The 19,626-nt window shown below is 50.0% G+C and overlaps 1 protein-coding gene across 1 annotated transcript in view; it reads right to left on the bottom strand.

Annotated features, from left to right (window-relative positions):
- Positions 1-201: 201 nt before the first annotated feature.
- LOC123378386 (zinc finger protein 271-like) overlaps positions 202-19,626 on the bottom strand; it is a 67,653-nt gene continuing 48,228 nt past the window's right edge. Inside the window, exon 6 of the transcript XR_006582588.1 lies at positions 202-646. The gene's annotated coding sequence lies outside the window, so the exon portion shown is untranslated. The remainder of the gene's footprint in view (positions 647-19,626) is intronic.

Genomic DNA, 19,626 nt, shown 5'->3' with positions numbered 1-19,626 from the left:
TGTTCCTGTCATCAAATAAACCTCTGTTTTACTGGCTGGCTGAGAGTCACGTCTGACTGCAAAGTGGGGGATGCGTGCAGGACCCTCTGGCTTCCCCAGGACTCCGCCAGGACGGGCTTGCTGTGGGAAGCGCACAGCGGGGCAGAGGATGCTGAATGCGCCAAGGAGAGACCCAGGAGGTGAAGCCATGTGAGCTTCTTGCCCTGCAGACAGTCTGCTCCAAGGGAGAGGAGGCTCCCCAAAGTCCTGCCTGGCTTGGTGGGGAGCAATTCCAGAGCATCGCCCAGGGACTCCGTGACACTAGTCCCTTGGCAAGTACAATTTGATTTGATCAGAATGTTTTCACACATCTCCATCCAGAGTGGTTACTAAAACTGCCATGGGACTGGCCACATACTTAACTGGAAAGGGTTCCTTTTATATAGGTTTCATTTTACCTCTTTACCCAGTTTTAAGCATCACCTTGTCCTCTATTTTCCATTGATATTCTAATTGTTCCTTCTGGTCTTCGCTTTACGTTGATTTTCTTCTGCCAAAATGTTCTTAACTCTTTGCATCAAATTTGCCATCCAGATCTTCTTTTATACCCACTCAACCATTTGTTTCTTTCACGTTAACAGGAACTTAGGAGTTCTCGTAACTTAGCCTGTTATTAATTTAAAGAGGTTAAATAACAAAGAAACAATTAGCAATGATCAGTACAGAGAACCATTGAGCCATGGCCACTACGCCGGCCATTATAGTTAGAAGTTTGGCTACAATCGGGGTCACAGGTCCTATAGCTTCATTCATTTTTTTTTTTATACTCAATCATGGGACGCCTCTGCCATCCAGTTTCTGAACAGGCCAGACTGGGGAGTTGTAGGGGCTTTGACACTCCATTACTACTTCCTGTGCTTTCAAATCCTGCAACAGTTCTCTATGGGAAAAAGCTCCTGCTGGATAAGAATACGGAGAAGTTGGGTTTACAGATTTTTCCACGACCTCCACTGCTGCTTCCACACCACCACTTTCAGATTTCTTTCTAGCCCAAACCATGGAAAATCCCTTCTCCGCTCAGTGTCTGGCAGTACCACAGCTGCCATAACTTTCCAGGCCCACTTTCTCAATCCTCCTGTTATCATCTGCTCAGTCACAGTCCCGCTCTCTCTCCTCCACAACCAGCCAGCTCCTAATAGAGCTCTTTCAGTCATGCTGTCACAAGTCACTGTATATTTCCAAAATGTACTCTGACCTACTACCCACTGCAGATCTTTCAATAACATCGCTTTTACTTCTTTGCCAGGGAATTTAAACAAAGAAATAATTTCTCTTTGCACATCCTCCTGCACTGACTTTCATTAGAGTGGCCTAACCCTACTCCTACCCCCTAACCCCAATGCTAAGCTTGAGCAAGGGTAGCAACAGGCCCTGGACTTTAAGGTGCAATAAATAGTCTAGTCCAGGGGTGGGCAAACTATGGCCCGAAGGCCAGATCCGGCCCCTCAGGGCTTTGGACCCAGCCCGCGGGATGGCGCCACGGGCCCCGTGCCGCTCTCAGAAACGGCTGGCCCCCGGGCGGGGGGGGCGCAGAGGGCTCCGTGTGTTGCCCTTGCCTTCAGGCACCGCCACCTGCAGCTCCCATTGGCCGGGAACAGGGAACCGCAGCCAATGGGAGCTTTGGGGGAGGTACCTGGAGGCGAGGCAAGGGCAGCACATGCAGAACCCTCCCCCACCCAGGGGCCACAGAGCTACCTGGAGTGGTGCGGGGCTGGGGACAGGGTGGGCAGGCAGGGAGCCTGCCCTGGCCCCGGTGCCCTCCACTGCCACCCCGGAGCTGCTTTAAGTAAGCGGCACCGGGCCGGAGCCCGAACCCCTCCTGCACCCCCCCACACCCCAACTCCCTGCCCAAAGCCCACTGCCTGCACCTCACACCCCAACTCCCTGCCCTGAGTCCCCTTGTACACCCCGCACCTGTCCCGCACCCCAACCCCCTGCCCTGAGCCCCCTGCTGCACCCTGCACCCCAACCCCCTGCCCTGAGCCCCCTGCTGCACCCTGCACCCCTCCTGCACCCCAACCCCCTGCCCTGAGCCCCCTGCTGCACCCTGCACCCCTCCTGCACCCCAACCCCCTGCCCTGAGCTCCCTTGTGCACCCACACCCCTGTACCCCAACCCCCTGCCCTGAGCCCCCTCCTGCACTCTGCACCCCTCCTACAGCCCTGCCCTGAGCCCCCTGCTGCACTTCTGTGCACCCCAACCCCCTGCCGAGCCCCCTGCCGCACTCCACACCCCTCCTGCACTCCATCCCCTGCCCTGAGCCCCCTACCACATCCTGCACCCCTCCTCTGCCCCAACCCCTTGCCCTGAGCCTCTTCCTGCACACTGCACCCCCTCCCACACCACAACCCCTTGCCCCAGCCCTGCATACAATTTCCCCACCCAGATGTGGCCCTCGTCCCAAGAAGGTTGCCCACCCCTGGTCTAGGACGTCCTGCAGCAGGGCCTCTTCTGCACGAATGTGTCGGTCCGAGGTCCAACACATGAACCGTTTACACTTTGCCGCATAGCCCTAGTGGAAGGTTTCCTGCTGCCCAGCAGGACCTGTTTGAGACCAGCGGAGCACTCCAGTTCATCCATCCTTAGCATACAGCAGCCAAGCTGTCAAGTGCAGTGATGCCAGGTTTGGGTGCAGCAGGTTGCTGTGATTCTGGGACAACAGTTCCAGCCGGAGAGGCAGCTGCAACGGGGTGGCTGCTGGAAGACTCAGCAACATGCCACCCCAGGGCTGAAGCCCAAAGCTTGAACCTCACCACCCCCAGGAAGATGGGGAACTCAACTGGCTGTCTGCTCCTCCGGTGTTTGTGACTCCAGAGGAGGGTAGGGCCCATCCCCTGCTGATGGCCCTGGGTCCACTGCTTTTTCCCTCCCCTCCATTGACTGCCCAGGAGGCGGGGCCACAAGAAAAGCCCCTGGTGGCCACATTTGAGAAATGCTGAACTAGAATATTCAGCCATCCACAGTACTTTAAACCCTGCACCCCCAGCATTTCAAGGGCCCCAATCCCCAACATAGCAGAATGGGAGTTGAGTAGCAGTTCTCTAGGGGGTGATGCTGCCACCCTGTACTCATTGGCCAGCTTGAAATTCATAAGGAAAACAAGCAAACCTGAGGTTTCTTACCAGATCTTCAGTCTCCCTGCTCTGCAGTCCAAGGGACAATTCAGGTGGCTCTCAATAGCCTGACGACATCTCAGTGGGAAGGTCAATGGGCACCTCCCTCCACTCCAATCCATCAATAGCCAACCACTGAATGTAAACCAACTCCTTTGTCTGTGAGCTCTGCCGTCTGATTGGTTCTGGTGGCAGCTTCCGAGATGACTACTGCCCGCTGACGGGGGGAGGGAGGGCACAATAGAAAGGGGAGGATGCGTGACTGCCCTATGTGTCGCCTAAGTAACCTTCCAGCCCCACTTCCCTGGGCCAGAGCAGTCAATTCCTGCTTTAATGTTCAAGTAACAACTTGCTGTCAGCACCCTACATGTGACTGTTCACCGCATATAGAATGTAACCACTTACAAGCTATTTCCCACTGTATGGTATTGCAGTATTGGGTACTTTAATATGCATGCCTGTGCTAACGGGATTTGTGCTTTGTTTCTTGATGTATGCTTTTAATATTTATTGTATCAGGGAATATTGGTATACTGAATAAAGATTATTTTGTTTTTTGAAGCACTACTGCCTGAGTGTCAAACCTTCGAGCGGAAGGCTGTATGCGTTTCCTCCCAAGGGTCAACAGGATTAGTCTAGCCCGGGAGTTTTCCAAAGGTCAGAGGGAAACCCTTGGTAAAACTGTGGCAATTCCTTGAGGGTGAGCCACCCCCTTTTACCTACCAAAACCAGACAAATTGACAACTGAGTTACTTATATAGGCAGGTCATTGTGGGGGTGCCTTGAGTTTGATTTTGGGGGTAACCCCCCATGACATGGAATTCAGGTAATGGAAACAACAGTTAAACAAGCATTTACAATGACATTTTTACTGTATGTTTGCACATTGTTACAAAGATGCGTTGGGGTGTTAAAAATAAGAACTTTATATTGCCTTTCCTTAAGTATGCTGCACCATACAAATCAGCCACACCACAGAGTAGAAAGCTGCCTGTAAACTCTGAGGGGGAAATGGAAATGTAGTGCATGGATGACAAAGGCACTGTCCAAAATACGGCACGGGGGGTTGTGACTGTGTAATAACAGTCCGTTTGTTAAGTGTGTTTGCATGTAGTCCATAGTTAGATGGCACGGCAACTGTAGCTTACAGTGATACTGCTGCATTTACTGTTGACATTCCTGTACAAATACATTCAGAAATGTCAGGTTGCAGAGTAGCAGTGTTAGTCTGTATCAGCAAAAGAACAGGAGTACTTGTGGCAACTTAGAGACTAACACATTTATTTGAGCATAAGCTTTCGTGGGCTACAGCCCACTTCATTGGATGCACAGAATGGAACATAAGCCCACGAAAGCTTATGCTCAAATAAATTTGTTAGTCTCTAAGGTGCCAAAAATACTCCCATTCATAAATGTAATATTCTCCCTTTTCCATTGGTCCATGCAAGTCTACATTTGGGCGCACGAAGCATCTTTGATTTCTGCTGCACACCTGTCTCCTGGTCTATTTGTGGCATGTGCACTTTCGAGGTGCATGCTGCAGTTCAGCAACCCATTACTGTCATGGGTCTGCTCCAGTGCAAACAGCTCCCCTTTGGATTTACAAAGATTGTGAGGAGCACAGCAAGACACAATAATGTGGACAGCACGGACTATAGAGCCATCCAAAGGGTTCTGTGAAGAGTGCCAGCAGAATTGCAATCTGCCGAATGCATATTGAACCATCACTCTACTGAGAGTGTAATGAAACCATCTTCTACCAGGGCCTCTGAGACCATGGCATGGTTTCACAAGTGAAGGCAAAAGGGAGCACCTGGGGTCCCCCAGAATAACAGTTACTTCATTTACAACAAAGTCATTAGGTGGGAATAGTGCATGAGCCTGTCCACGAAGGTAAATTCCTGATTAGCAGCAAACCCCGGCATCGTCAACTGTTCCAGTGCAGCCCATGAATCAGCCTCTGTGGTCCACAAACACTTGCATAACAATGGAGTAGTACCCTTTGTGTTTTATGTACTCTTGTGCTTTTTGAGGAGGGCAAACTAGGACCATGTCAGTCCCATCAGTGGCTCTGGTGCAGTTTGGAAACCTATTCTCTCAAAACTGGCAATTGTTGAAGGGACATCAGAAGCAGGAAGCCTATCAAATAAGCAGTGGGACTACTGGATACTAAAGGAGCACTCAAGAAAGACAAGGCCACAGCAGAGAAACTAAATAAATTATTTACATTTGTCTTCACCTCAGAGAATGTGAGGGAGATCCCCACACCTGACCCATTCTTTTTAGGTGACAATTCTGAGGAACTGTCACAGATTGAGGTGTCAATAGAGGAGGTTTGGGAACAAATTGATAAATTAAACAGTAATACGTCACCAGGACCAGATGGGATTCATGCAAGTGTTCTCAGAGAACTCAAATATGAAATTGCAGATGATACAAAATTATCCAACATGGTTGAATTGAAAGCAGACTGCAGAGATTTTTAAAAAGAATCTCCCAAAACTGGGTAACTGGGCAACAACATGACAGATGAAATTCAATGTTGAGAAATGCAAAGTAATGCATATTGCAAAACATAATCCCAACTATACATACAAAATGATGGGATCTAAATTGGATATTACCACTTAAGAAAGAGAACTTGGAGTCATCGTTGATAGTTTTCTGAAAACATCCGTTCCATACACAGCAGCAGTCAAAAATGCTAACAGAATTTTAGGAATCATTAGAAAAGAGAGAGATAATAAGACAGAAAATATCATAATGCCATTACATACATCCACAATACACCCGCATCTTGAATACTGTGTGCAGTTCTGTTTGCCCCATCTCAAAAAAGATCTATTAGAAATGAAAAAGGTACAGAGAAGGGCAACAAAATATTAAAGATATGAAACAGTTTCCATATGAGGAGAGCTTAAAATGACTGGGACTGTTCAGCTTGGAAAAGTCTAAGGTTAGTACCGGGCAAATTAGCTGAAACAATAGTAAAAAATAAAATTGTCAGACACATAGAAGAACATAAATTGTTGGGCAAAAGTCAACAGGGTTTCTCTAAAGGGAAATCATGTCCTACTTATCTATTAGAGTTCTTTGAAGGGGTCAACAAACATGTGGACAAAGGGGATTCCCCAGTGAACATAGCGTACTTAGATTTCCAGAAAGCCTTTGACAAGGTCCCTCACCAAAGGCTCTTACGTAAATTAAGTTATCATGGGATAAGAGGGAAGATCCTTTCATGAATTGAGAACTGGTTAAAGACAGGGAAAAAAGGGTAGGAATTAATGGTAAATTTCCAGAATGGAGAGGGGTAACTAGTGGTGTTCCCTAATGGTGAGTTCTAGGACCAATCCTCTTCAATTTATTCATAAATGATCTGGAGAAAGCGGTAAACAGTGAGGTGGCAAAGTCTGCAGATGATACTAAACTGTTCAAGATAGTTAAGACCAAAGCAGAATGTGAAGAACTTAAAAGAGATCTCACAAAACTAAGTGACTGGGCAACAAAATGGCAAATGAAATTTAATGTGGATAAATGTAAAGTAATGCACATTGGAAAAAATAACCCCAAATATACACACAATATGATGAGGGGTAATTTAGCCAAAATTAATCAGGAAAGAGATTTTGGAGTCATCATGGATAGTTCTCTGAAGATGTCCCCGCACTGTGCAGCAGCAGTCAAAAAAGCAAACAGGATGTTAGGAATCATTAAAAAAGGGATAGAGAATAAGAAGGAGAGTATCTTATTGCCCTTATATAAATCCATTGTACGCCTACATCTTGAATACTGCATACAGATGTGGTCTCCTCATCTCAAAAAAGATATACTGGCACTAGAAAAGGTTCAGAGAAGGGCAGTTAAAGTGATGGGCTCCACCTGAGTAGGGAAGGAAATAGACTTCTAGGAGGGAGGCTGGCTCATCTGATCAAAAGAGCTTTAAACTAGGAATTGAGGGGAGACGGTTGGGAGATGTCCAGGCACTCTCCATGCCAAATTTAAACATTGAGAGGGAGGACAACAGGATAAGAACAGATATAGCCAGAGGGAGGGGTTTGGACGTAAGGAAGGGGGCGGGGATGGATACTAGACCAATAGGTCATACTGGTGGTACTGTGTCCCTACCAAATTGGGTAACAAAGGTGAGAGAAGCCAAACAGCAAAAATTAGGATGTTTGTTCACCAATGCGAGAAGCCTAGGTAACAAAATGGAGGAATTGGAGCTCCTGGTCCGAGAATTGAAACCGGATATCGTAGGAATAACCGAAAAATGGTGGAACGGTAGTCATGACTGGAGTACAGGTATGGAAGGGTATGTGCTGTTTAGGAAAGACCGCAACAAAGGTAATGGTGGGGGAGTAGCATTGTATGTCAATAATGAGGTAAACTGTAATGAAATAACTAGTAATGGAATGGATAATACGGAGTCTGTTTGGGCAATGGTCACATCGGGGAAGAAAACTACTAGAGCCTTCCCTGGGATAGTGATTGGGGTGTGCTATAGACCGCCGGGATCTAGCCTGGATATGGATAGAGAACTCTTTAATGTTTTTAAGGAGGTAAATACTACTAGGAACTGTATGATCATGGGGGACTTTAACTTCCCGGATATAGATTGGGGAACAAATGCTAGTAATAATAATAGGGCTCAGCTTTTCCTAGACGTGATAGCTGATGAATTCCTTCATCAAGTAGTTACTGAACCGACGAGGGGGGATGCCATTTTAGATTTGGTTTTGGTGAGTAGTGAGGACCTTGTTGAGGAAATGGTTGTAGGGGACAACCTTGGCTCGAGTGATCATGAGCTAATTCGGTTCAAAATAAATGGAAGGATAAACACAATTGCATCTGAGACTAAGGTTTACGATTTCAAAAGGGCTAACTTTACAAAATTAAGGCGATTAGTTAGGGAAGTGGATTGGACTACCATATTTAGGGATCTAAAGGCGGAAGACGCCTGGGATTATTTCAGGTTGAAGTTGCAGGAGCTGTCAGAGGCCTGTATCCCGAGAAAGGGAAAACGGTTCGTAGGTAGCAGTTTTAGACCGAGCTGGATGAGCAAGGTCTCAGAGGGGTGATTAAGAAAAAACAGAAAGCGTACAGGGAGTGGAAGATGGGAGGGATCAGCAAAGAAACCTACCTTATTGAGGTCAGAGGGTGTAGGGATGCAGTGAGAAAAGCCAAAAGCCGGGTAGAGATGGACCTTGCGAAGGGAATTAAAACCAATAGTAAAAGGTTTTTTAGCCATATAAATAGGAAGAAAACCAAGAAAGAAGAAGTGAGACCGCTTAAAACTGTAAACGGAGTGGAGATCAAGGATAAGCTAGGCATGGCACAATATCTAAACGAATATTTTGCCTCGGTCTTTAATGAGGTTAATGAAGGGCTTAGGAATAGTGGCAGAGTGACTGATGGGAATGAAGGTGCGGGGTTGGAAATTACAGTACCCGAGGTAGAAGCCAAACTTGAACAGCTTAACGGTAGTAAATCAGGCGGCCCGGATAATCTTCATCCTAGAATATTAAAGGAATTGGCGAGTGAAATTGCAAGCCCATTAGCGATAATTTTTAATGAATCTCTGAATTCGGGGGTTGTACCGTTTGACTGGAGCCATCCATAAATGGCTATTAGCCAGGATGGGTAAGAATGGTGTCCCTAGCCTCTGTTCGTCAGAGGATGGAGATGGATGGCAGGAGAGAGATCACTTGATCATTGCCTGTTAGGTTCACTCCCTCAGGGGCACCTGGCATTGGCCACTGTCGGTAGACAGATACTGGGCTAGATGGACCTTTGGTCTGACCCGGTACGGCCTTTCTTATGTTCTTATGTTCTTATGAGATTAGCTAATATAGTTCCTATTTTCAAGAAGGGGAAAAAAAGTGACCCGGGTAACTACAGGCCTGTTAGTTTAACATCTGTAGTATGCAAAGTCATGGAAAAAATATTAAAGGAGAGAGTAGTTACGGATCTTGAGGTCAATGGCAATTGGGACAAATTACAACATGGTTTTACGAAGGGTAGATCGTGCCAAACCAACCTGATCTCCTTCTTTGAGAAAGTAACAGATTTTTTAGACAAGGGAAATGCGGTGGATCTAATATATCTTGATTTCAGTAAGGCGTTTGATACGGTACCGCATGAAGAATTACTGGTTAAATTGGAAAAGATGGGGATTGAAATGAAAATCCAGAGGTGGATAAGGAACTGGTTAAAGGGGAGACTGCAGCGGGTCGTATTGAAAGGTGATCTGTCGGGTTGGAGGGAGGTTACCAGTGGAGTTCCTCAAGGTTTGGTTTTGGGTCCGATCTTATTCAATCTATTTATCACTGACCTCGGAACCAAAAGTAGGAGTGGGCTGATAAAGTTTGCGGATGACATGAAGTTGGGAGGTATTGCCAATTCAGAGAAGGATCGGGATATCCTCCAGGGAGATTTGGATGACCTTGTAAACTGGAGTATTAGTAACAGGATGAAATTCAATAGTGAGAAGTGTAAGGTTATGCATTTAGGGATGACTACCGTATTTTTCCGTATATAAGACACCTCCAACTTTTCTAACCCCAAATTCAGGTTTTTTGTTTTGTTTTGTTTTCTTTGCCGCTCCAGCCGCGCTTCAGCTGTCCCCCCCCCGACTTTGCCGCTCAGGCACAGGAAGAGAACGCCGAGGTAGGGGTAGAGGGGCCGAGGAGGGCCATGCGCCCCGGCTGGTCTCCGGCGGCGGCCCTGCCCGGCTCCTGCCGTATCCCTCCCCGGCCGCGCGACTCCTGCCCTGGCCCCGCGTCCCCGGCCACGCGACTCCTGCCCTGGCCCCGCGTCCCCGGCCACGCGACTCCTGCCCTGGCCCCGCGTCCCCGGCCGCCCGGCTCCTGCCCTGGCCCCGCGTCCCCGGCCGCGCGACTCCTGCCCTGGCCCCGCGTCCCCGGCCACCCGGCTCCTGCCCCGCGTCCCCGGCCGCCCGGCGCCCCGCGTCCCCGACCCCCCGGCTCCCCCGCCCCAGCCGCCCAGCTCCCCGCGTCCCCAGCCGCCCGCTCACCGGCCGCCCAGCCCTGCGTCCCCAGCCGCCGGCCCCCTGGCCCCGGCTCCCCGCGTCCCCGACCCACCGTGTCCCCAGCCGCCCGCTCCCCGGCTCCCCAGCCCCGCATCCCCAGCTGCGTGGTTCCCCAGCCGCCCGGCTCCCCGCGTCCCCGGCCGCCCGGCTCCCCGCGTCCCCGACCCACCGTGTCCCCAGCCGCCCACTCCCCGGCTCCCCAGCCCCGCATCCCCCGCTGCGTGGTTCCCCAGCCGCCCGGCTCCCCGCGTCCCCGGCCGCCCGGCTCCCCGCGTCCCCGACCCACCGTGTCCCCAGCCGCCCACTCCCCGGCTCCCCAGCCCCGCATCCCCACCAGCGGGGGTCCCCAGCCGCCCGGCTCCCCGCGTCCCCAGCCGCCCGGCCCCGCTTCCCTGGTCCCGCTTCCCCGGCCCCACTTCGCCGGCCGCCCGCCCGGCCCCGCTTCCCCGTCCCCGCTTCGCCTGCCGCCCGCCCGGCCCCGCTTCCCCGTCCCCGCTTCGCCTGCCGCCCGCCCGGCCCCGCTTCCCCGTCCCCGCTTCGCCTGCCGCCCGCCCGGCCCCGCTTCCCCGTCCCCGCTTCGCCTGCCGCCCGCCCGCCCAGCCCCGCTTCCCCGTCCCCGCTTCGCCTGCCGCCCGCCGGCCCCGCTTCCCCGTCCCCGCTTCGCCTGCCGCCCGCCCGGCCCCGCTTCCCCGTCCCCGCTTCGCCTGCCGCCCGCCCGGCCCCGCTTCCCCGTCCCCGCTTCCCCGTCCCCGCTTCGCCTGCCGCCCGCCCGGCCCCGCTTCCCCGTCCCCGCTTCGCCTGCCGCCCGCCCGGCCCCGCTTCCCCGTCCCCGCTTCGCCTGCCGCCCGCCCGGCCCCGCTTCCCCGTCCCCGCTTCGCCGGCCGCCCGCCCGGCCCCGCTTCCCCGTCCCCGCTTCCCCGGTCCCGCTTTGCCGGCCGCCCGGCCCCACTTACCCGGTCCCGCTTTGCCGGCCGCCCGGCCCCACTTACCCGGTCCCGCTTTGCCGGCCGCCCGGCCCCGCTTACCCGGTCCCCGCTTCCCTGGCTGCCCGGCCCTGCTTACCCGTCCCCACTTCTTTGGCTGCCCGGCTCCGGGTCCCCGTCCACGGCCGCCCGGCCCCGCTTCCCCGGTCCCGCTTCGCCAGAAGGGGGCAGGGAGGGGGTGTTGGAGAGAGGGCAGGGGAGTTCAGGGGTGGGGGGGTGGATAGGGGCTGGGAGGGTCAGAAGGCAGGGAACAGGGGGCTTACTTCCGTGTATAAGACTACCCTCAATTTTTAGTCTAAGGATTTTAGGAAAAAGTATAGTCTTATACACGGAAAAATACGGTAACAGGAATTTTAGTTATAAGCTGGGGACGCACCAGTTGGAAGTAACGGAGGAGGAGAAGGACCTCGGAGTCCTGGTTGATCGTAAGATGACTATGAGTCGGCAATGTGATGTGGCCGTTAAAAAAGCTAATGCGGTCTTGGGATGCATTAGGCGGGGTATTTCTAGTAGAGATAAGGAGGTGCTACTCCCGTTATACAAGGCGTTGGTGAGACCTCATTTGGAGTACTGTGTGCAGTTTTGGTCTCCCATGTTTAAGAAGGATGAATTCAAACTGGAACGGGTACAAAGAAGGGCCACTAGAATGATCCGAGGAATGGAAAGCCTGTCGTATGAAAAGAGACTTGAGGAGCTCGGTTTGTTTTCCTTAACCAAAAGAAGGTTGAGAGGAGATATGATTGCTCTCTTTAAATATATCAGAGGGATAAATACCAGGGAGGGAGAGGAATTATTTCAGCTCAGTACTAATGTGGACACAAGAACAAATGGATAAAAATTGGCAGTCGGGAACTTTAGGCTTGAAATTAGACTAAGGTTTCTAACCATCAGGGGAGTGAAATTCTGGAACAGCCTACTGAGGGAAACAGTGGGGGTGAAGGACCTCTCTGGCTTTAAGATTAAGCTTGATAAGTTTATGGAGGGAATGGTTTGATAGGATAACATGATTTAGTCAATAGGTCAATAACGTGCCGCCACTGGTAATTAGTACCGAGGGTCAATGTTGGGATATTGAAAGTCTTTTTCCCGAGTGTCTGGCTGGAGAGTCTTGCCTGCATGCTCGGGGTTCAGCTGATCGCCATATTTGGGGTCGGGAAGGAATTTTCCTCCAGGGTAGATTGGCAGTGGCCCTGGAGGTTTTTCGCCTTCCTCCGCAGCATGGGGCAGGGGTCGCTTGCTGGAGGATTATCTGCTACTTGAAGTCTTTAAATCAGGATTTGGGGACTTCAACAGCTGAGTCAAGGGAGAGAATTATTTCAGGAGTGGGTGGGTCAGCTTTTCTGGCCTGCATTTTGCGGGAGGTCAGACTAGATGATCATAATGGTCCCTTCTGATCTTAAGTTCTCTGATTCTCTGATTCTATGATTAGGGGTTTGGAACAGGTCCCATATGAGTATAGATTAAAAAGGCTAGGACTTTTCAGCTTGGAAAAGAGGAGACTAAGGGGGGATATGATGGAGGTATATAAAATCATGAGTGGTGTGGAGAAAATGAATAAGGAAAAGTTATTTACTTGTTCCCATAATGTAAGAACTAGGGGCCACCAAATGAAATTAATGGGCAGCAGGTTAAAAACAAATAAAAGGAAGTTCTTCTTCACACAGCGCACAGTCAACCTGTGGAACTCCTTGCCTGAGGAGGTTGTGAAGGCTCGGACTATAACAACGTTTAAAAGAGAACTGGATAAATTCATGGAGGTTAAGTCCATTAGTGGCTATTAGCCAGGATGGGTAAGGAATGGCGTCCCCAGCCTCTGTTTGTCAGAGGGTGGAGATGGATGGCAGGAGAGAGATCACTTGATCATTACCTGTTAGGTTCACTCCCTCTAGGGCACCTGGCATTGGCCACTGTCGGTAGACAGGATACTGGGCTGAATGGACCTTTGGTCTGACCCAGTATGGCCATTCTTATGTTCTTATGAAAAGTGATGACTAAGGGGGCATATGATAGAGGTCTATAAAATCATGAATGGTGTGGAGAAAGTGAATAAAGAGGTGTTATTTATCCCTTGACATACCACAAGAACCCAAAGTCACCAATGAAATTAATAGGCAATAGGTCTAAAACAAACAAAAGGAAGTACAGCAGAACCCCATTTATCTGACCCTCCATTATCCAACTCTCCGAACAACCGAACCAAACAACCAGTGCATGCAGGTCCAGAAGCAGGTGATTTCTCCTGTGGCTGCTAGATGATGATGCAGCCTCACACATTCCCATTCTCCAGATTATCCAATTTTTGATTATCTAACGTGGCCCCAGTCCCAATTAGATTGGATGAACAGGGCTCTGCAGTACTTTCTCACCCTACACACAGCCAACCTGTGAAACTTGTTGCCAGGGGATGGTGTGAAGGCCAAAACGGTAATAGGGTTCAAAAAAGAATTAAATAAATTGATGGATAGTTCCATCAACTGCTATTAGTCAAGATGGTCAGGGATGCAACCCCATGCTCTCGGTGTCCCTAAGCCTCTAGAAGCCAGATGCTGGGATTTTCTGCAGAAAAGGACCTAGGGGTTACGGTGGACGAAAAGCTGAATATGAGTCGACAGTGTGCCCTTGTTACCAAGAAGGCTAATGGCATTTTGGGTTGTATAAGTAGGAGCATTGCCAGCAGATTGAGGGATGTGATTATTCCCCTCTATTCGACATTGGTGAGGCCTCATTTGGAGTACTGTGTCCAGTTTTGGGCCCCACACTACAAGAAGGCTGTGGATAAATTGGAGAGAGTCCAGCGGAGGGCAACAAAAATGATTAGGGGGCTGGGGCACATGACTTATGAGGAGAGGCTGAGGGAACTGGGATTGTTTAGCCTGCAGAAGAGAAGAATGAGGGGGGATTTGATAGCTGCTTTCAACTACCTGAAAGGGGGTTCCAAAGAGGATGGAGCTAGACTGTTCTCAGTGGTAGAAGATGACAGAACAAGGAGTAATGGTCTCAAGTTGCAGAGGGGGATGTTTAGGTTGGACATTAGGAAAAACTTTTTCACTAGGAGGGTGGTGAAACACTGGAATGGGTTACCTAGGGAGGTGGTGGGATCTCCTTCCTTAGAGGTTTTTAAGGTCAGGCTTGACAAAGCCCTGGCTGGGATGATTTAGTTGGGTTTGGTCCTGCTTTGAGCAGGGGGTGTGACTAGATGACCTCCTGAGGTCCCTTCCAACCCTGAGATTCTATGATTCTATGAACAGGGGATGGATCACTTAATGGTTGCCCTGTTCTGTTCATTCCCTTTGAAGCATATAGCGTTGACCACTGTTGGAAGACAGGATATTGGACTAGATGGACCATTGGTCTGACCCAGTATGGCCAGTCTTATGTTCTTAAGTTACGTTCTTGACATTGTTTATGCTCACCACCGTTGGGTAAATCGCATGCCTCACTGCCACAGAAACCTCTGCCCCCACAGTTAATTTGCCAAGACCAAACTGGTTAGCAGTGGACCTGCAGCAGCCAGGAGTGCACAGCTTCCAGATGGCTATAGCAACCTGCTTCTGGATCAACTTCACCACCCACGTGTATGTGTCCTGACACTGCAGAGTCAGCGCAAGCTGCTCACAGAGCTCCAGAAACATCACTTTCTGCATATGAAAGTTCTGCAGCCACAGCTGGTCATCCCAGGCTTGCATGACAGTGCGATCCCACCAGTCTGTGCTTGTGGCCCTTCTCCACAGGTGCTGGACTACATAGGAGGCATCAGCAGCTACACCAAGAATCATGAGCAGCATCAGCCAGTTGACGTGTATCCTCCTCCTCCGACAGGAGCCTTCACTAGATCAGAATCTGCCACCAGCTCCTCACCTATGTTTTGCTCACTTTATGAAACAGGAGTGAAAATGCAAACATGGCAAATTCTTCCCCAATGTTACTGGCTCCAGTTGCCGGAGGCTTGCAGACCCAAAACACAGCTTGGCTGGCTGTATTGGTGGGTGAGACAACTTCTGATAAAGTGCTGTGGGAGGGACACTCAAGTGTTTCCATGGAGCACAAGGAACAAAGGGCTGAAGAGGCTACAGCTGGGAGAGCGCTAGGAAGCCTGGGAGAGGCTGATTCGACTGGGTCTGCGCAGTGCACTGTGGGCACGTGAACGCTGGTGTGAGACTCAGGTCTTGAAATTCTAAACCCAGGGTCACCGCTCAGTGTGGACTCTCCAGCACAGGCTTAGACACACTGAGCCTGCAGACTCAAGTCCCACACACCAGGGCTCACATTGCAGTGACTGTTACAGTCTGACGGGGGAGACGGTTACACAACTTGTCTCCTTCCGTAATTTTCCTCTTCACAGAAAGTTTATTTTAAAGCTGATCAACATAAATTCCATTTGAAACAGAAATAATTAAAGTCTATATTGGGTGTCCATTCTCATATACACTACTTCTCTCAACCCCTTTGGAGTGAGGTTTCACTTCAGCACTGCTTAATCCAAAGGGGCTGAATTACAGCAAATAAACTTGTCAGAATTAGCCACCGTTTTCTAAAATACTGATGGAACAAAAACAAAGAAAACAAACAAAACAAAAAAAGACATAAAAGAAATAAAAAACAATATAATTTGCAGTCTTACAATAAAATTCCGGTTATCACATAATCAGTCTCTTATTCTGTAATGATTAACTTCATGTTTAATTCCATTATCACTGGTAACAACAACAACATATTCAAAGATTACAAAATCATATTGGTTAGTTCTCTCTCAATCCTCATTTCCACCAATGAGCCCTGTGTAATGCTCTGTTCTCCACTCACACAGGTGCCTTCCATTTCTGAGAGTTCATTTGTCTCTGGGGTATGTCTACACTGCAACATAGGACTGTGCATGAGCCCAGGCTCAAGCCTAAGCCCTTTTGCATCTACACTGCAATTGTGCTAACCCAGGGCTCAGACCCAGGGTCCCAGGACCCTGCAGGGCTGGAGGGCCCAAGCTCAAGTTAAGCTGGGCCCCAAGGCTGAGCCCCATTGCTTTGCAGTGCAGATGCAGCCCTGCTTGACTGGGGTCCCAGGAGTCAGCTGCAAGTATCCCACAATTCCATGGGACAAATTCTTTAGTCCTCTCTCCCCCAACAATCTGCAATCCACTCTACTGAAAACAGAAGCCTTCCCCCCTTTGCAAATGGTAGCAGCTCAGGTCAGCATTAACGCATTCACTTCTGACTACTGAGCTGTAAGCATGCTATCAGAGAGTCTCCTGAGTGTGCAAAGGAGATTGAATCCATCAAGCCTTTGGCAAAGTGAGCTGCTTCCTGGTAACATTTTCCCAAAGTGCACCACAGTCCTGGAACTAGAATGGCCACACTTTTTTGGTGGGGAGGGGAGACAAAGGATGTGGGTACTTTGACTGGAGTCTGCGCACGTCCAAAAGCATGCCAAACCAGTGCTGGCGAGGCCACGCCGGAGCCACGAGGATGCCCTTCACTTTGTCCCTCTTGATCTTCAGTAGGACCTTGTGAACCAGGTGTATCGGTGGGAAGGCGTACAGCAGTGTTCTCATCCAAGGGAGCAGGAAAGTGTCAGACAGGGAGCCTCTACTACTTTCAGCACCCCATTGTGCACTGGGAGCGCCACCCTCGATGGTACCGCAAAGGCCAAAATATCCAAGATGCTGTCCAAGGGCTCATTGAGTTCCTCCACCTCTAACGCCAAGTTTGAGATCACCCTCTTCAAAATATCCTGATGGGCCCTAAAGTCATCTGGAGGGACTGGGTGAGCAGGCCTGGCGACCCCCTCGTCGGGGGACAACGAGGATGATGGTAACGCTCAGTGGGGTACAGGTGCCCTTTCCTCCACTGGAGAGGCTTCCCCCTGAGTTGAAGCCTGTAGCTCGGTACCCATGTCAGAACCCGAATCCGGTTCCTGTACAGAGGTAGGGCTGGGGGTGGTTCACTTTCCCAACACGGCTATGGACAATTGCTGGGAGTATGGTCCCAGCATCATAGGGAGCCTGCATGGGTTCCAGTATGGTCAATGTAATGGCCATTGAACTTGTGGCAAGACATCTGCTGCAGGGCTGGTACTGCAGTCTGGTGCGTGGGCCAACCCAGTGCCTCTGGGAACAGGAACCAAGGTCCCCTTCCAACTCCAAGGAGGACTCCTCTCTCAGGGACCAACACCATGCCTCTCGCTGTCAGTTAAGATGCAGAGCCAAACAGCGCCAGGGAGAAGGTGACCGGTGGCGGGAGTCCAAAGAACAGTGCTACGTCGGAGACTGGAGTCGAGTCGGTGGTGAAACACATGGAGACAGAGACCGAAGCATCGGAGATTGGGAATAGAGCGTTGAAGAATGTGATGGTGAGCGGTGCTTGGAGGAGGGTCATCGGTACTGGGGAGATCAGGAACAAACATTGGGAGGCCGACGATCCGCGTCTTATGGCCGGGGACCATTGAGCTGGGGAAAGAGACCGTGGATGCAGTGCCGGAGACTAGGGCCGTGAAGTTGGGGAGTGGTGCTGAGACTCTAGTGAATGGCGACACCCAAGCAACCACTGGGGCAGCACATGGGAGGCTTCCCCTTGGGAGGTGGAGCCTTCACTGATTCTGCCGGCAGAGGGAGATCCCGCGCAGTGGGCAGCACCAGTAGGGCCATCAGATCTCTGGCCGTTTGGAAGGCCTACTGTGTGGAGGGCACCATAAGGTGCATGGGACCTCTGCCGCTCTCTGGAGTTGGAGGGGGTTCCGTTACTGGGCTCAGAGCCCTGGGTGGGGAGGCTGCACCTGATAGGGTGGCCTGACACAGGTCCTTTGACTGTCACCCTTTTCCCCTTCTTTTTTGAAACCGGAGATCAGCTGCATTCAACATGCTGTTTCTTATGGCACTTTTGCAGCACCAGTGATGGAGCAGTGCTGGAGGGAACCCGGTGCCAGTTGGATGCTCTGTACCAAGGCTGAGGTACTTGGTGCCGAGTAGGAGCATGAGGGTTCTGATCTGGTCTAAGAGCCGCTTCCATCAGGAGAGCTTCGAGACCGATGTCTCTGTCCTTTTGAGTATAAAGCTCTTACAGATTCTGCACTTTTCTTTAATGTGCGATTCCCCAACACACTTCAGACAGCTTGTGTGAGGGTCGCTGACCGACATGTACTTGTGGTAAATGGCACACGGCTTGAATACCGGGGCATGCCCCGTCCCTGGGACAAAGTCCCTAAGGGGACTGCCAATTATTTTAACCTAACTACTAATCTAACTAACTTTACTAAGTGAACAATTATATACAAAAAACTATAAAAGTTAAGTACAAAGATCACTTTGTGAATCGCAAAGGGAGAAGACATTCCAGCGACCGTCACGGGCAGTAAGAAGGAACTGAAGGGGCACAGGGTCGGCGGCACCTAATATACCGGTGCATAAGCGCAGAACTACAGAGGCACCAGAGCCGGGCCTACGGATACCAATAAGGGAAAAATCTCTGGCAGCCATGCACTTGGGCGCACACACGCCTAACATGGAATCGACATGAGCAAGCACTCAAAGAAGCACAAAATCTTTGAGACAGTGTGACTGCTGTAACTCCTGTCTTCCATAGGGATTGTTAAAGTAGACACTCTTCCTTAGTATATAATGCTGCATTATTCTTTGACCAATAATCATTGATTAATAAATTGATTAAACTTAATTATTGGACATCTCTTGTTTTTAATGTATTGTGCACCGACAACTAGCGTGATCATGTCCAGTTACTTGAGTTAGTTCTGCAATTTGTGGTATGCCATTGTTCACTGTTTCAGGGTAGAATTTTTTAAATGGTTCTGTTTCCTTGGGAGCATGTCCAACAGCTTGGAGTATTTTTTCCCAATGGCTGAACTGCACTTGAACTTCCTCCATGTCATCATAGAGGGGCAGGGAAAAGACATGGATAAAATAAGATATTACCTTTTTAGCAAATGGTCATTTGTCTCAAAGTCCCCAAAAAATCTGAGGTACATTCTGTCAAACAAAGGTAATATCCAATTGTGAGACCAAACTGTCTTCAGGATAGAGAGAAAAACCCGTAACACAGAAGGGTAGAAGACATTTTCAGTTTCATCTGGAATTTCATTTTATAGCAGCTTATATCTGATAACTCAAAAATCAAAACAGATTCCCCCATTGTGTTCTCCTCTGGTCCTTTCAAACTTTATTCACTCTGTGCCATCTCATTATTATTGAGTCATATTATGTACAAAAGATTTAGTATCAGAGGGGTAGCCGTGTTAGTCTGTATCCACAAAAACAATGAGGATTCGGGTGGCACCTTAAAGACTAACAGATTTATTTGGGGATAAGCTTTTGTGGGTAAAAAACCCACTTCTTCAGATGCATAGAGTGAAAGTTACAGATTCAAGCATAAAGAAAAGGGAGTTACCTTACAAGTGGAGAACCAGTGATGAAAAGGCCAATTCAACCAGGGTGTATGTG

Source organism: Mauremys mutica, chromosome 10, assembly GCF_020497125.1.
Source record: "Mauremys mutica isolate MM-2020 ecotype Southern chromosome 10, ASM2049712v1, whole genome shotgun sequence".
Lineage (NCBI taxonomy): Eukaryota > Metazoa > Chordata > Testudines > Geoemydidae > Mauremys > Mauremys mutica.
The sequence above is the reverse complement of the archived record's forward strand: the minus strand, read 5'-3'. Positions and strand labels throughout refer to the sequence as shown.